At 47.9% G+C, this 14,506-nt stretch overlaps 1 protein-coding gene across 5 annotated transcripts in view; it reads right to left on the bottom strand.

Annotated features, from left to right (window-relative positions):
• The window catches only part of EXTL3 (exostosin like glycosyltransferase 3), a 119,812-nt gene that overhangs the window by 40,270 nt on the left and 65,036 nt on the right, over positions 1 to 14,506 (bottom strand). The window contains exon 3 of one of the 5 annotated variants that reach the window (XM_084201991.1): positions 12,642 to 12,744. The exons of 1 other annotated variant lie outside the window; for it this stretch is intronic. The gene's annotated coding sequence lies outside the window, so the exon portion shown is untranslated. Of the gene's footprint in view, positions 1 to 2,646; positions 2,668 to 4,139; positions 4,320 to 12,641; positions 12,745 to 14,506 lie in introns of those variants that run through there. 3 more of the 5 variants (XM_084201995.1, XM_084201993.1, XM_084201994.1) reach the window with 3 other exon arrangements.

Genomic DNA, 14,506 nt, shown 5'->3' with positions numbered 1-14,506 from the left:
AGAAAAACCTTATCAAAAAACCAAACTCTGTAATTCCAGAGAACAAGAGCAATCCTCAGGGAAGGATTTATCTTGAGTGAATTGAAACTCACTAATAGATTTTTTTAGCTCCCACGCTGCCTTCCAGGCCAAGGCACCAAAGCATGGCTCCTTGTGTGAGCTGGGGGAGCACTTTTAAAATGCCTTTGAAACCCAAAACTTGTCAGGCTTAAAGCCTGGTCCAAATGCACTTCACAGCTGCTCTCCTGAATTTAATAGTATCCTCTTAGCTGGATAAAGAGCTGGAATGATTATTTAGTCAAGTGCCTGTAATGGCCCTGCAATGCTCAGCATAGTATTTTGAGAAAAATATCTGTGGTGTCAACGTGCCCCCACGAGTTCTGGGAACAGCAGCACAAATGAAGCTGAATTCTTACTGTTTGATGCCTTCAGTTTTCCATGGGGTTCTCCAGTACCCCATAAAGAGCCTCAGTTCCCTATTTTCAGAACATTCAGACAGAGTTACTGCTTTGGTGAGCTCCATCCCTCAAATCTGAGTGCAAACAGCTGATGGATTCAACAGTTATTGGAAGACTAACGGGTAAGAGCAGATGCCAAAGTCCTGTTTTATTAGAACCCTCTGACAACATTAAAGAGCATCTAATGCTAAGCAATGTGTCTTTTTAAGGAAATTTTTATTAACTGGTATTGAGCATGAAAGCCAATTAATACCTCGTGGCCTTGAGACAATCTGTCTGCTGCAATCACACCAAATGCTTCAGCCACGAGTGGTGAGACTGCTGCTGCCACTGAGCACCTCAAAGCAGCCAAGCTTTTGCAGAGTTAGTGGTTTAACAGCTCCCCTGGACTGGCAGCAGGATTTTCAGGACAGAGTTTGTTTGTAGGGCTTTGAACAGTTCACATCAGAAATGTGATTCCACAGCCAGGAGGGGAAATGCCCAGAGGAACCATGGATGTTGTGGGTACACCCTGCACTGCAGACAGCACCCAGATAACCCTCACCACGCAGTCCCTCCTGCCTGCCCACAGCCCAAATGTCAGCAGAGAGGGCACATTTGGGAAAGCTGGAGTTCCTTTGGCTCCCAAACCCCCCAGGCAGGAATCTCCGACACACTGCAGCTATTTTTGGAGGGAAGAGGGGCCAAACGTCCTCAGAGCAGCTCGAAAAATGGGCCAGAGTGCCAGCACAAGGCACATGCAGATGAAGGAACTGCTTCCAACACAAGCTGCTGTCTCCCAGCCATCATCCCAAAGATCAGGCTGGTTCCAACTCACTGGAACTGGTTCCAGCTCACTTCAGGGACCGTTTGGAAAATAGATGGTGAGAGGTGCTAATGGATGAGCAATCCACAAACGCCTCTTCTGGCCATTCCCAGCAGTTATTTTGGACAGAAGAGCCAGCCCCAGCACCTCAAGCTGTGCCATCTCACTCTCATCTCAGTGCTGGAGCCACGAATGGTTCTGATTGCACAGAATTTCCCCGAGGGACAGCAGAGCTCTCTCCTTTTCAGCTTCACACCATGCCAGGCTGGACAGTGGGTGAGTTTTCTATTGCCACCCACTGCACAGAGGCTGCTGGAAACACCTGATGGCCAGCCAGGAAAAGGGGAGCCACTCCCAGGGGCTGGGGCAGCTGCTGGCAAACACAGCTCCAGTGTGAATGTGCCACGAGGATGGACACAGAGGCACCGGCCTGGAACAAAGTCATTAAAGATGGGCACAAAAATCACAACTCAATTTGGCCTATGTAGAGAATCAAAAAAAAAAAAAAGAAAAGAAAAGAAGAAGGAAGCACTAGGATGGCTGTATTAGATCAAGCCAATGATCCATTCACTTCAGCCCCTCACTCCTCATTTCCAGCCTCTTTGGTGTAAAATAACCATAAATCATAGGCATGGAATGGTTTATTCAGGACAATTTCGCCCAAACCATTAACCAACAGGAGTTGTAGGAGCCCTTGAAGAACAACAGCTGTCCACCAAAATATCTTTTTTTCCTTTTTAAGCAATCAATCACAGACATTCCCAATAGTACAGAGTCTGAACTGTAAAAAGAAAAAAGGGGGAAGGGAAGGGAAGGGAAGGGGAAAGGGAAAGGGAAAGGGAAAGGGAAAGGGAAAGGGAAAGGGAAAGGGAAAGGGAAAGGGAAAGGGAAAGGGAAAGGGGAAGGGAAAGGGGAAGGGGAAGGGGAAGGGGAAGGGAAAGGGAAAGGGAAAGGGAAAAGGAAAGGGAAAGGGAAAGGGAAAGGGAAAACACACCAAGTACTCAGTTCCACAGCTTCCTGCAGCAGCAACTTCCACAGATGAGCTCTGCAAGTTGCCCAGAGAAGCTGTGGCTGCCCCTGGATGTCTGGAAGTGTCCAAGGCCAGGTTGGACAGGGATTGGAGCAGCCTGGGATACTGGGAAGTGTCCCTGCCCATGGCAGGGGGTAGAATTGGTTCTTTCCCATCCAAACCATTCTGTCATTTTAAGGGATTTCCTTTCACCAGCTACAAAGCCAACACCTCCTAATTCAGTCCCTGCTCCCTTCTCCAGCATTACACACATCCACAGGGATGTGGAATGACAGGACTCACACCCAAATCACAGCAGATCCAAAGGAACAACAGTCCCAAAGCCACCAGGGGAACAAGAAGTGCCACCTTACCTCCTCCAAGCTGCCTGACATCCCACCACATGCTCCTCTCTGCACCAGGCAGCACAAATCTTTTCAGTCCTGGCAGCCAGCAGAGTTGGCAGGGAAGCAGATATACAAGGATCCTACTGCCAAGGGATAATTCCAGCACAAATCTGCACTTCTGCTATTGTCTCCCCCTTCCTGATGGACACCCTGGTTCTCCAGAACGCTCCTTTTGTGGAGCAGCCCTCCCTCTCTTTTATCCAGCGTCCTCTCTAACATCTTTGTTCTGTTCCCATTCCACTCATTTCCCAAATTTGTGCCTAGTTTCCCTTTTTTTTTTTTTTAATTGCTCTCAATATGTCACTCTATATTAGTCAACAGCAGATTTATTTAAACGTGTCAATGCTGTTGCTTAGCAGATCTGACTGTGCTTCACCATTTCAGCCTCCTTCAGAATCACATGTTCCCCTTCCCAGAGCTCCCCAGCATGTTTGGATCACCAGAAAGTTTGAGGAAAACAAAAATAAGTCTGATTTTAAAGGCAGGACACTGGCCTGCCTGGGAAACTTCAGGAAAACAAAAAACACCTCAAAAAACAACTAAGAAGAGGCATTCTGCCCCAAAACCCACATGATTCTATTTCTCTGTTAGGAAGCAGCACCAGGTTCTGGTTTTCTTCCATTTTCTACCTTTTACCCATGAGTTTCAATAGGAATAATCAAGTAAATCATCATCCAGAGCTTTGGAAAGGGTCTGATACAGAGCCACTATCAGCTTTCCCCTGCAGCAGCTAATTTTAGGAAATGGCCTTCAAACCACTCTATAAAAGGCTGGGAACACCTAGGTGAGAGCATGTTCTGACCTTTGAAATTAGATTTGGGTCTTTGCTGAGGCAGAGAGAGAAGATAATGTGCAGCTAAATCCCCCACAGGAGGTTTTCAGCTCAGGCTTTCCGAGCTCCCCACAGTGATGGTGTTGATTTGGCCACTGCCCCCAGATTCCAACTTGCACATTCACAGCTGAGTGACTGGAGAGCCCCAGTGGCTCCAAGCAGCGTCAGCTCCACACATAAACTGTGGCACAGCTGTCCCAAAATGCTGATGGAATCACAGAATCATCAAGGCTGGAAAAGCCCTCTGAGATCACTGAGTCCAACTCACAACCCAGTGCTGCCAAGCCCACCCTAAACCATGTACCCACATGACAAAATTGTGAAAAGGACTAAGCAAAACCAAGGAAACATCACCCTCCTGCAATCCACTGAAGCAGAACAACCCCAGACTCCCAAGAGCACCCCAAAACCTCCCAGTGGCCACCAGCAGATGCCAAGTCTGCACATTCATCGAGGGCTCTGACTGTGAGATCACCTCCAGGGCTTGGATCCACTGCAGGTGCATCTCCCACACTAAGCCAACCTCATCTTCTGCCCCAAAATCTGCAGCTCAACCACCACCCTCCATCCCTCCCATCCAGGCTGGCTTCAATCCCAGAATCCCAGAGTGGTTTGGGTTGGAAAAGACCTGAAGGCTCGTCTCCTTCCAGCAGGGATGCCACTCACTAGATCAGGTTGCTCAGGGCCCCATCCAACCTGGCCTAGGGGGAATTAAATCCCAGAAACTGATGCCATCCACACCATCTCCAGCAGCTGCTAATTCCACGTTCAGAGAGCAGATCACATCCAAGGAATCGGGTTCACAGCCTTGGGAAGCGATACCACAACCTGAGACAGCCCGGCTGAAGACAAATCCCACAGCAGGACCTGCCAGAACGGCTGCTGATGGCTCTCCAAAAATAACCCAGTCCCCTTTCTGTGCTGCCTGATGTCCATTTACTTACAGCCACCTAAAAATAGCCCTTCCCTTTTGGATCGATGACGGGAGCTGACAGAAGTGAGAGGAGCTCATCACTCCACAAACACAGGGCTAAAGGAGATAAAATACTTTGGAAATGCAGCGTAGGGAACAATCCCGCTCTGGCCCCGAGACAGCCAGCTGGATGAGCTTAATGATTCTTCTCCAGCACCAGCTGTGATTGAATTTATTTCCATTTGGTGTGATTAAAAAGAAAGAGGGAGATAAAAGGGAGAACAAAAAGTCCAAGATTTCAAAAGCCACTAAAAATAAAATAGTTTGTGTGCGCTTGGCACCCTACCTTGACAATTTTTATATGTGTCAGCCAAGCTCAGTAACCCAAAAGGAAGGCACGAGTCATTTATAGGTGGGGAAACAAAGGCATGGAAATGTTAAAATACCAATTCAATCATCAATAAAACCAACAGCAGGAACAGGTTTAAAGGGCAGGCGTTCCTGAGGCACCTGCCTATATCCATGCCCTGAGATCCCTGTGGATTTACTCTTCCTGGAGCCATTTTAATAGTTTCCACTGCCTGGCAAGTGCAGATGGATGCTGAGGAGTTCAGTGGCTCCTCACCACGAGTTCCAGCCCATTGAGCTGATCAAAGGCTTGGCCGAGCCCGTTCGCACCTCGTGGGGAAAAGGCACTTCCTCAAAATCCCAACGTACCAGTTTAGCAGCAGGAGGCCTGAAATTAATCCCTTTATTTAAACATTACCAACTTTTAAATGTCTCTAAGCAATGGTGAGGGCTTTATTAGAGAAGGCAATGAAAGCTCTCGTGAGCAGCCAAGTCAAGAGGAAGCCAAGGTTACCTGCACTCACTTTCTGAGTGTTAACTTTGACAGCACAAACTCACCCTGCAGAGGGTTAGTACCTGCAATAAAGAGGACAGCAACACCTTGCTGCCAGCTGAAGGGATGGATGGAGCAGATCCTCCTGCAATCCATTCCCATGGCCATGAAGGGTAGGAAGATGTGCTGTGGGCAGGCTGAACCTCATTGATTTGTCTTCTGACACCATCCTTGGCAGATGCTGATTACCCTGACAGCAGCAAGGTTTCTGATGTAGCCTCCTGTGAGGATATTCAGTAGGAAAACCAATGACTGGAACAGGAGCCTGGAGAGCTGGTGGACCCTCCAGCCCAGCACAGTCAAACCTCAACTGGACAAAGCCTTGAGCAATCTCATCTGCCTTTGCCACAAGCAGGACATTGAATTAGAGACTTCCAAAGATCCCTTCCAAACTTGTTTGTTCTACAATTCACAGTAATGCCAGAGAGAAGGTGGAAGCCCTTCCTGGAGACATCTGAACTAGATAAATGGATTATCAATGGATAATAAAAATAACTCTCAGTAAGTTTTTCATTGGATGTATGAGCTGGTGGCAGAGAGGAGCCTCCCAGCACACTGTGCTTCCCTCTCTTCAACATTTACCTCTGGACACAGGAATACATCTCTTAATTCAGACACTTTCACCACTTTCACACTAAAATTCAACGTGTTTTAGTGGCATTGCAGGACTTAATACTTGTAGGAGGTATAAAACATTCATGAGAGCAAGGCTGTGAGATTAAATGGGTTGGGCTGGCATTAAAAGACATTTAAGGGACAGCCTTTAAAGGACCAGCTCTCTGCTCAACCACTACACAATCATTTCCCCAGATCCTTCTGTGTATCCAACATGCAGGGAAATACACAAGGTGTGCACATCTCACCCTGGATCCTGTCTGGTTGCTGTAGTGGGAGAAAAAAAGCATGGATGAAATGCTGTCTGAATTGCACCAGGTTTGGCCTTTTTTTAAATGCCTCCCTGTTACTGGAAAGTAATATTGAGTTTCACCAAAGTCAAAAGCTCCTCTCAGGTTCATTTCCCTTTCAACTGCTCCAACAACTGTCTTGCCAAAATCCATAGAAGACAAAATCTATAGTTCCTAGGATTCACATTTTGAAATGGCTCCAAATGCAGAGCAAAGGTTTCACCCTTCAGACACTTTTGCAAGGCACATCTCCCTGACTCTGCTGGTCCTGATCCAGATGGAAAAAAAAAAAACCCAAAGCACAAGTCAGTTTTTTTGCTGACCAGGATTACCTGGCTTAGTATCAGCAGCCTTCAAGGACATGGTCTAACACACCCGAGTGGAAATCACCAGTGCTGGATGCAGCTCCCTTAAATCCTCTAAGCCTCTGCTTCTCTGCTGCAACAGCTAACTGCTGATAAACTCACTTTCAGACTATTTTCACAAAACTGAAGGTCAGCAAATGATTTGCTAATTAAATCTGTCACATCATTCTCAGCCTGATGCATAACTCAAGCCAGCTCTGCCGAGCAGAGCAGCAGGCAGGGGTCAGCTGCCTGCTCTGAGGTGTGACAGGGGTCACCAGGCCTTGGTGACAGACTCCTCAGAGCCACATCTTGCAGCAAGCTGTGTTCTGCAGCCTCTCCAAGCCCTGCACCCACCTCTGCAGAGTTTGTCCATCTTTAGTGACACCTTCTTGCTTTGGTGCATCCCTTGGCTCTGCACAATTTGTCCTCCTCCAGCAGCTCAGAAGTCGCCCCTTGCCCAGGGTGGCTTTGCAGATGAAGGATGAGACCTTGCACTGATCAATTCCCAACATCTAAAATGATCCTGACTCTTTTCAAAGTCACTCTGAAGAAACACAACAGTTCTGCCCCCAAAAAAGTCTCCAGTCTTGGGAGGTTGTTCTGTTTCCAACCAGAGGAGGGCAACCACACACGTTGACAACAGGCAGCATCCTTCTGCCTGATACAGAAAAATGCACTTTATTCCCATTCCCGGCCACCAGAAGAGTTGCTTTACCTTTCCCATTGTGCCTTATTTATGTCTATTCCCTTCCTTGTGATATTTAAAATGTATTCTCCATACAGAATCACAGAATAACAGGTTTGGAGTAGAAGGGACCTTAAAAACCATCCAGTGCCACCCCCTGCCATAGGCAGGGACACCTCCCACTATGCCAGGCTGCTCCAAGCCCCATCCAACCTGGCCTTGGACACTTCCAGGGATCCAGGGGCAGCCACAGCTTCTCTGAGCACCCTGTGCCAGGGCCTCACCACCTTCTGAGTAAGGAATTTCTTCCTAAAATCCAACCTAACTCTGCCCTCTGTCAGTTTAAAGTAGCAGAGTATATTCCTGTGCTAAACAGAACCTGAATTCCTCGTTCCTCCTGCTCAGCAGCAGTTCTGCTGGCTGGACCCAGAAGCCATCAAGCTTGTCCAAACTGTGTGTGCCACTGACCTAAGGAGATTTCATCAATCCCAGCTGGGAACTTGGGCACTGGGAGCAAGGAAACTGCTTGTGACATGGCTATAAACAGCAAAGGGACTGGGGATATTTTCTCCCTCTCGTGTACTCCTGCCTGCCCAGCTCACATGAACCCTTCAGAGCCTGGATCAGGCTGCTCTGATGCTCTCCTGCCAATTTTGAATCATGAGATGGAGGTTAAAGGGTTTGTTCAGGAGAGCAAAACAATCTAAACTTTTATATCTTGAGAAAATATCCTGCAAGTAATGCCATTCCTCAGCACTGAGCTGGAAAACCCAGGGAAAGGCAGGAGGTGTGGGAGAGGCCCCAGGTGACTCAGCTCTTCACCCTCCCCCTGTGGACATTTCAACAGTTCAAGGCACTGGAGGTACAGGGTGAGACACAGGGATTCACTCAGAACACAAAATGGAACTTCAGCAGCCCCATCAATTCTGATTTTGAGGGATATTCCTTTCTCCATCATCATTATGCTCTGAGGTAAAAGCCACTTTATGAGCTCAGCTAATCTGGGATGTTGTTGCATCATCACCTGATGTTGATAAACAATCATTGAAGAGAAAAAAAAAAAAAGAGGCAAACAAATCCAAGCTTCTCCTCTGGCCTGGGCTGGTTTTCAGTACCATTGACAGGCTCTGGTACAAAGGGGAAGAAGGAGCTCTGTGGTTTTGGTATGGGCTGCTGTGGTCCTGGTTTGGGCCTGTTCTCTGCCCAAATCCAGTGGTGTAAGCCAGCCCAGCCACTTTCATGTTCCTGAGCTTTCTCACCTGCCCAAACACCCAGGCCACGTCTGACCTGCCTTGGATGTTGAATTCCTGGTTGTGCCAACTTCTGGATCAGTGGCAGCTGCCTGAGGCCACCATGGCTGGCTCCAGCCTGGACGAGCGAGTGAGCAGAGCAGCCCCTCATGTCCCAAACCTCAGCTGTGCTCCCCTCTGGGAGCAAACATGGACTTAAAAACATCCCAGTTTTACACCACTCCATGGCATTCAGGAACAAAGAAATCCCACAAGCTGGGGAGGGTTTTCACTCCAGCTTGTATAAAGGAGATGTTGAAGTGACAGGAACTTCCCTGCTCGCCTTTTGTGGGGACAACACAAACCAGCAGAGCAGAAAGACATCCAGAAGATCACTTTTCAAAGCAGCAACAGATCTTTTTGTCAAAGGAGAGATTTCACAAGGATGGGCATGGGTGGATTCATGGCAAAACAATCAAGCAAAGCGACAGACACACGAGCATTTCTCTTTCCTGAGTGTGGAAAAGCTTTCAGGAGCTTTATAAAATTAGAGCTGCTGCTGTTGAACATCTCAAAGGGAAAGGGAGGGAGAGGAAGTGTTTCCCCCATGCAGCTCTCCAGCAGCAGCTTCTGATTGTACTCAGTGGGAAACAAGGAGCACTCTCAGCACCTTCCCTCCCATGGAGCTCCAGGCAGAGGGGAAGCTCAGCAGTTTGCAGGATTTGGGTCCTTGCTTTTGTTCCCCTTCCCTCTCTCCCTCCCCATCCTCCCTTTGGATGGAAAGATTGAGGAGAACCGAGCAATTAAGGAATTTGAAGCCTCACTAGCAGCTACTCTGAATGCAGGCACATGAAGCAGCAGGATTCTGCTGGTGACATTTGGACCACAAATGAAGTCCCCAAGAGTAATAAACAATCAGGTAAAGAAATCTGGAAAGAAATTACCCAGCACACCTCGTCTTCCTGGCCCCCATGAGATCCATATAAAATGTGTTAATGCATCTGATTATGATCTAAATTATGTACAGAGGCTCCTGCCAAGCACTCTGTGAAGTTTCGTTATTGTTAAGTTGGAAGCTGTTTAAGAACGGTCCAGTCATCATGTTTCAAATTAGATTTGGGGGAAAAAAAACATATTCCTACTTTATTACTGGCTCAGAACATGGGAGAAGGTCAGAATGGGGGTTTTCTCTGCTGAAGAAAGAGGAGGAAGAGTGGGGACAGAACAGCAGAAGAGCCACTCTGTTCCCTGTCCTTTACTGTCACCTGAGCTGTGTGGCTTCACTGTACCCACACATGACAGAGAATCATTGCACTTTCAGCTTGCTACACATTTTTTCCTGGAATGGGGGGGGTAAAACACCAAGGTGTTCCCATGCACACTCTCCACAGGCCCAAAAACTTTGAAATAAAAGATTTCTGGAAGAGTTCTGCTGAGAAGGGCTGGCAAAAACACCATGTGAGATTTCCCTCACACCTCTGAGGGCTGCCTGAGCTGCCAGTCCTTGGTGCTGTTTGGAGGCAGGTAAAAAAGCTGATTCTCTCTCCAACACCAGGACTGGAGCTTTTTAAAAAACAGAGATACACCACTGCCAGGTGTAAATTCAAATCTGGGAGAGCACCCATAGTTTTAACTGCAAGCCTGACAACTTCAAGTGTGCTGGAAACTCCAGCAGCCCAACGTGTGCTTTCTCTTCTGCTGCTGTCTGGCAAGATTTTGCTCCGTGGATCAGCATCTCCTTCCCCCTGCAGGGCTGGATTCCCAAGTCAGAGCCAAGGTCACCTTGCTGAGAGGAGCTGGATTTTAAAAGGAGGGTCCCTACAGTTATTAAAAGTCTTCCATCCATTATCTCTGCCCTTCCAAGCTCACAGCTGCAGCCACAACTGCATAAATCTGGGCTAAGCAGGGCCCTGTGGAAGTGAAATAGGATATAAATAGTTCTTACAGGTTTGTTTTGCTCTATATATGTATATAAATCATACACACACACATATATATGCCAGATATGTCTGCACCTCATTGAATCATGGAATGATTTGGGCTGGAAAGGACTTTAAAGCTCATCCCATTCCAGCCCTGCTGTGGGCAGGGACACCCTCCACCATCCCAGGCTGCTCCAAACCCTGTCCAACCTGGCCTTGGACACTTCCAGGGATCCAGGGGCAGCCACAGCTTCTCTGGGAATTCTATTCACCTCACCATCACTCTGAGAGTAAAGAATTTCTTCCTGGAATGTCATCTAACCCTGCAGATCTGCAGGAAGTCAGGGATAAGAACTACCATTTCTAGGCACCGTGGTAATGTAGTGGTTTAAACACCCAAAAAATGCTTTAATGTAGGATCACAGGCTGGATCCCAGCCAGGCAACAGCACTGCTTTTAAAGGAGTATTTATCTCCATAAAACACTTCCTAAACAACGTGCTCAGTGCTTGAAAATAAAGCCTTGCTAAACAACCAGATTTTAACCTGGAATTCTGCATGCTGGCATTCTCTGCTGCTCCAGGTAAGTCTGATTCCCTTACACAGCATGATGATTTTCTTTTTAAGAAGAAAAGGAATTTTTTCTTTCAGTTTAACTTTGAGGCAAGATGGAAGACCACAGCCTGGCCTCAAAGACATGAGATCTTTTGAACTCCAAGTCAGCAGGCTCTCACAGGAGCTGAGCTCGAGGGCTGCTCTGGAATAAATCAAAAAGGATTTACTCTTTCACTTGAACAAGGCAGGGAAAAAAAACTCCACAGATGCACAGATATGGGGTTGGGGGTGGGGAGACAGCGAACAGGTTTTTAAAAAGTAATAAAAAAAGTCAACTTAAGGATGCCATGATGGTTTGATAGTCACAGTCCCATAAGCTGAACACCACCCTGCACGGTTGGATTTCCTGCAGGAAATCACAGGCACAGTTGCTAAGCCTGCTGGAAGCAGTTCAGCCCAAGAATATCCAGAGCAGATGCTCCAAGCACGGCTCACAAGGACACAGTGCTCCTGGAGAAATCCTCTGACAGGGAGTCAAAACAGGGGCTTGGACTGGCCAGGTGTCACTGGAGCTGCAGCTGGGATCTCTTCACAGAGGAGCAGAGTTCACGGCCAGAAGGGACCTTGAGAGCACCCCACGTGCTTTGTGCTGAACCACAGCCCATCACACCTCATCCAAGATTTCCTGAGAGCAGGAATCAGGTTTAGCAGCCAGATCCTGACTTGAGTAACCCTGGTGGCTCCCAGTCCAATCCACGTGCTGCTCCCACTCAGAACTCGGGCTGACAGAGCAGCTTTGTGCAGGATGCTGCTGCCCCATGGTGCCCTTGTGTCCCTGTGCCAGGAATGCCATTCCCTGGAACAGGCTGGAGTGACTCCTTTGCTTCACTCCTGACACCTTTGCTGGAGCCCAAACCCATCAGCAGTTCTGACAATACTCCAGAGCCTGAGTTTGCCTGAAGGAGCTCAGCACAGGGCACAGATTCTCATCCTCTGGCTTCCTTACAGGAGTGAGAAGAAAGCTGGGGAAGGAGAAATGTGCTGCTGGCAGCAATTCCAGCCTCTGCAGTGGGATGGGAAGGCTCCCAGACAATCACACTCCCTCACCAGAGCTGTGATCAGCACCCATGGACTAATCCTCACACCTCGACTACAAAGAGTTTGGGGACAAGAATCTGCCCAGAGAATGATGCTAAAGAAGAAAAATGTTGAGAGCCCAACTTCCCCCTGAGCTGTGTGCAGGGATTTGGATCCCAAGGCACCCAGACACTGAGCTCAGACCATTAGAGACAATCAACACTGCTTTTAAAATCAGAATTGAAAACTGCTGAAACCAGAATATTGTGAAATGCTGCTTCTTCTCCTGCACTTCTGCCAAATGAATTTGGCTAAAACTTTCAGCAATTAATGGATGATTAAATGAAAGAGCTGATGGCCAAAAAATATGTAAGGAGCTTGATTAAAGCTCTGGGGGTGACACTATGCTGGTCCTGCCCTATTTTTACAAGCTTTTATCATCTCAACATTATTTCAACTGGACTATGGGGAGGAGGAGAGTGTTGTTAGAAGGGTGTGAGATGTTTTGGTGAATTATGTTAAAATCCAGCAAGGGAAGAAGCAACTTAACACCAGGCATGGGGCAGCCTGACACTGCAGAGCTGCTTTGTGCTTTACCTGTTGTCCCTCAGCTCCTTGGCTCAGACCTGTCCCACATCCCACATCGACTCCTTCTCCACCTCTCTTCTTTCTCCCAGTGCTGATCTCAAGGGTTTCCCTCCTGTTTAACAGAAAAACACAGACAAAACCACATGGACTCCAGAAATAAGTTATGCATGGCCTCGAGGCATGGTGCAAGAGAGGCACTCTGACACAAACATTCCTTCTGGACCTCTCCAAACAGGCACTGAGCAGCCTGGGGAAGTGGAAGGCAGCCCTGCCCATGGCAGGGTGTGGAATGAGATGAACTTTAAGGTCCCTTCCCTCTCAAACCATTCTGGATTTCTGTGATTTATGACGTGGTCTTAAGCCTGGAAGCTCCCACAAGTTTGACAATTTGAGCTGCTGGGGAGTAAGGGAGGCAGAAGGGGGAATCAGGCACAAATGAGAGCACACAGAGAAGGGATATTGGGAATCTAAAAGGGATCAGCTGTGGGTTATCATCTCCCTGCTCCATCAGTTCTGAGCCCCTTCCAGGCAATCTCAGCTTTCTCAGCTCACTTCACCCAAAACTCTTCCTGTACAACACCTGATAATTGAGAGTTCTCAGGTTACATCCAGAGGATCATTTCCCACAAAAATATCAAATAAAATCATTATGTCCATTGTTCCATAAGTACCAAGGTCCAAGAGGATCATTGCAAGCCACCCAGCCCGACCTGTTCCGTGACACACCACGAGTTCCACCCACCAAGTCCAGCCTCAAGCCCAGCAATTCCCACCAATTCTTCATCCAGTTTCTCCCCTAGCCCAAATCCTCTCTCAGCCACACCTCTGCTGCAAACAACCCCTCTGATCTCAGCAGACAAACAGACAAAAAAAAAATTAAAAGAAAAATAAAATACCTTTTGTTAAGAAAATCCCAAGGCTCCAGGATTATCCTTCTCGGGCGAAGTCAGTGGCATTTCCCTTTGTTTTAAAACAAAAAGGATCATCCACATCCTGCCTTCACCCTCCCACACAGCCTCTGGGACAGCAGAGCATCTCAGCCTCCCTCTCCCCACCCTGACTCTCACTAATGTGTTCCATACTCGCAGCCTCTCCCCAGCCCCAGCTCCCGGCAGGGAGTCAGGGCTGGTCCTTGGAGGCTGCTGCTGCTTATAAAGGCTGCTTCCATCCCCTTCCATCCTCTTCCATCCCTTTCACTTCAGCTGGCAAAACACTTCCTGAGTGCCCACATCTTTGGGATACAAAGAAGGAAACACATCGTGCTGGGAGCTGGTCTCTCCTGGCAGGCTGCAGGTCCTGGCATGGTTCCATCAGCAGACGCTACAAAATGTTTGCAGAAACAAGAACAGCCAGGACCCTTCCAGCCCTCCTTCCTTCCCTGATTGCAAAGTTCCTCCCAGAGTTCTCCAGAAGAGTGAAGATGTTTCTCAACAGCCACAGCTGAGGGTTTCATCTCAATGTGACCGGTGAAATATCCACTCCAAACCTCCCCCACGCTGCAGCATCTGCACGGCCCTCGCTGCCTCTCCCAGGTCTGGAGATGTTTCGTGGCAAGCTTGGAATGCTGGCAGCTTACAAAATAAAAATCTGCCTTTTTTTTCCTTCAAAGCCACCAATTATTGCCCCTGAAACTCTGGTCACTTGGGGCAAAGGAGCCAAGGAATTAAAGCATGTGGCAATGAGATGCCCAAATCCATCAGGCAAACAAACCACCCTCCTGAGAGTCACAGAATTGTCTGGGTTAAAAGGAACCTCAAATATCACCTCATTCAACCCCCTGCCATGGGCAGGGACACCTTCCACTAGAAGGGAGCTTAAGAATTTTTTTTTAAAAGGCTAATTTTAATGTAAGGTCTGGAAAACATCAGACTAGT

This window comes from Fringilla coelebs (genome assembly GCF_963513975.1).
Source record: "Fringilla coelebs genome assembly, chromosome: 3".
NCBI lineage: Eukaryota > Metazoa > Chordata > Aves > Passeriformes > Fringillidae > Fringilla > Fringilla coelebs.
This window is presented reverse-complemented; position numbering and strand designations above follow the sequence as displayed.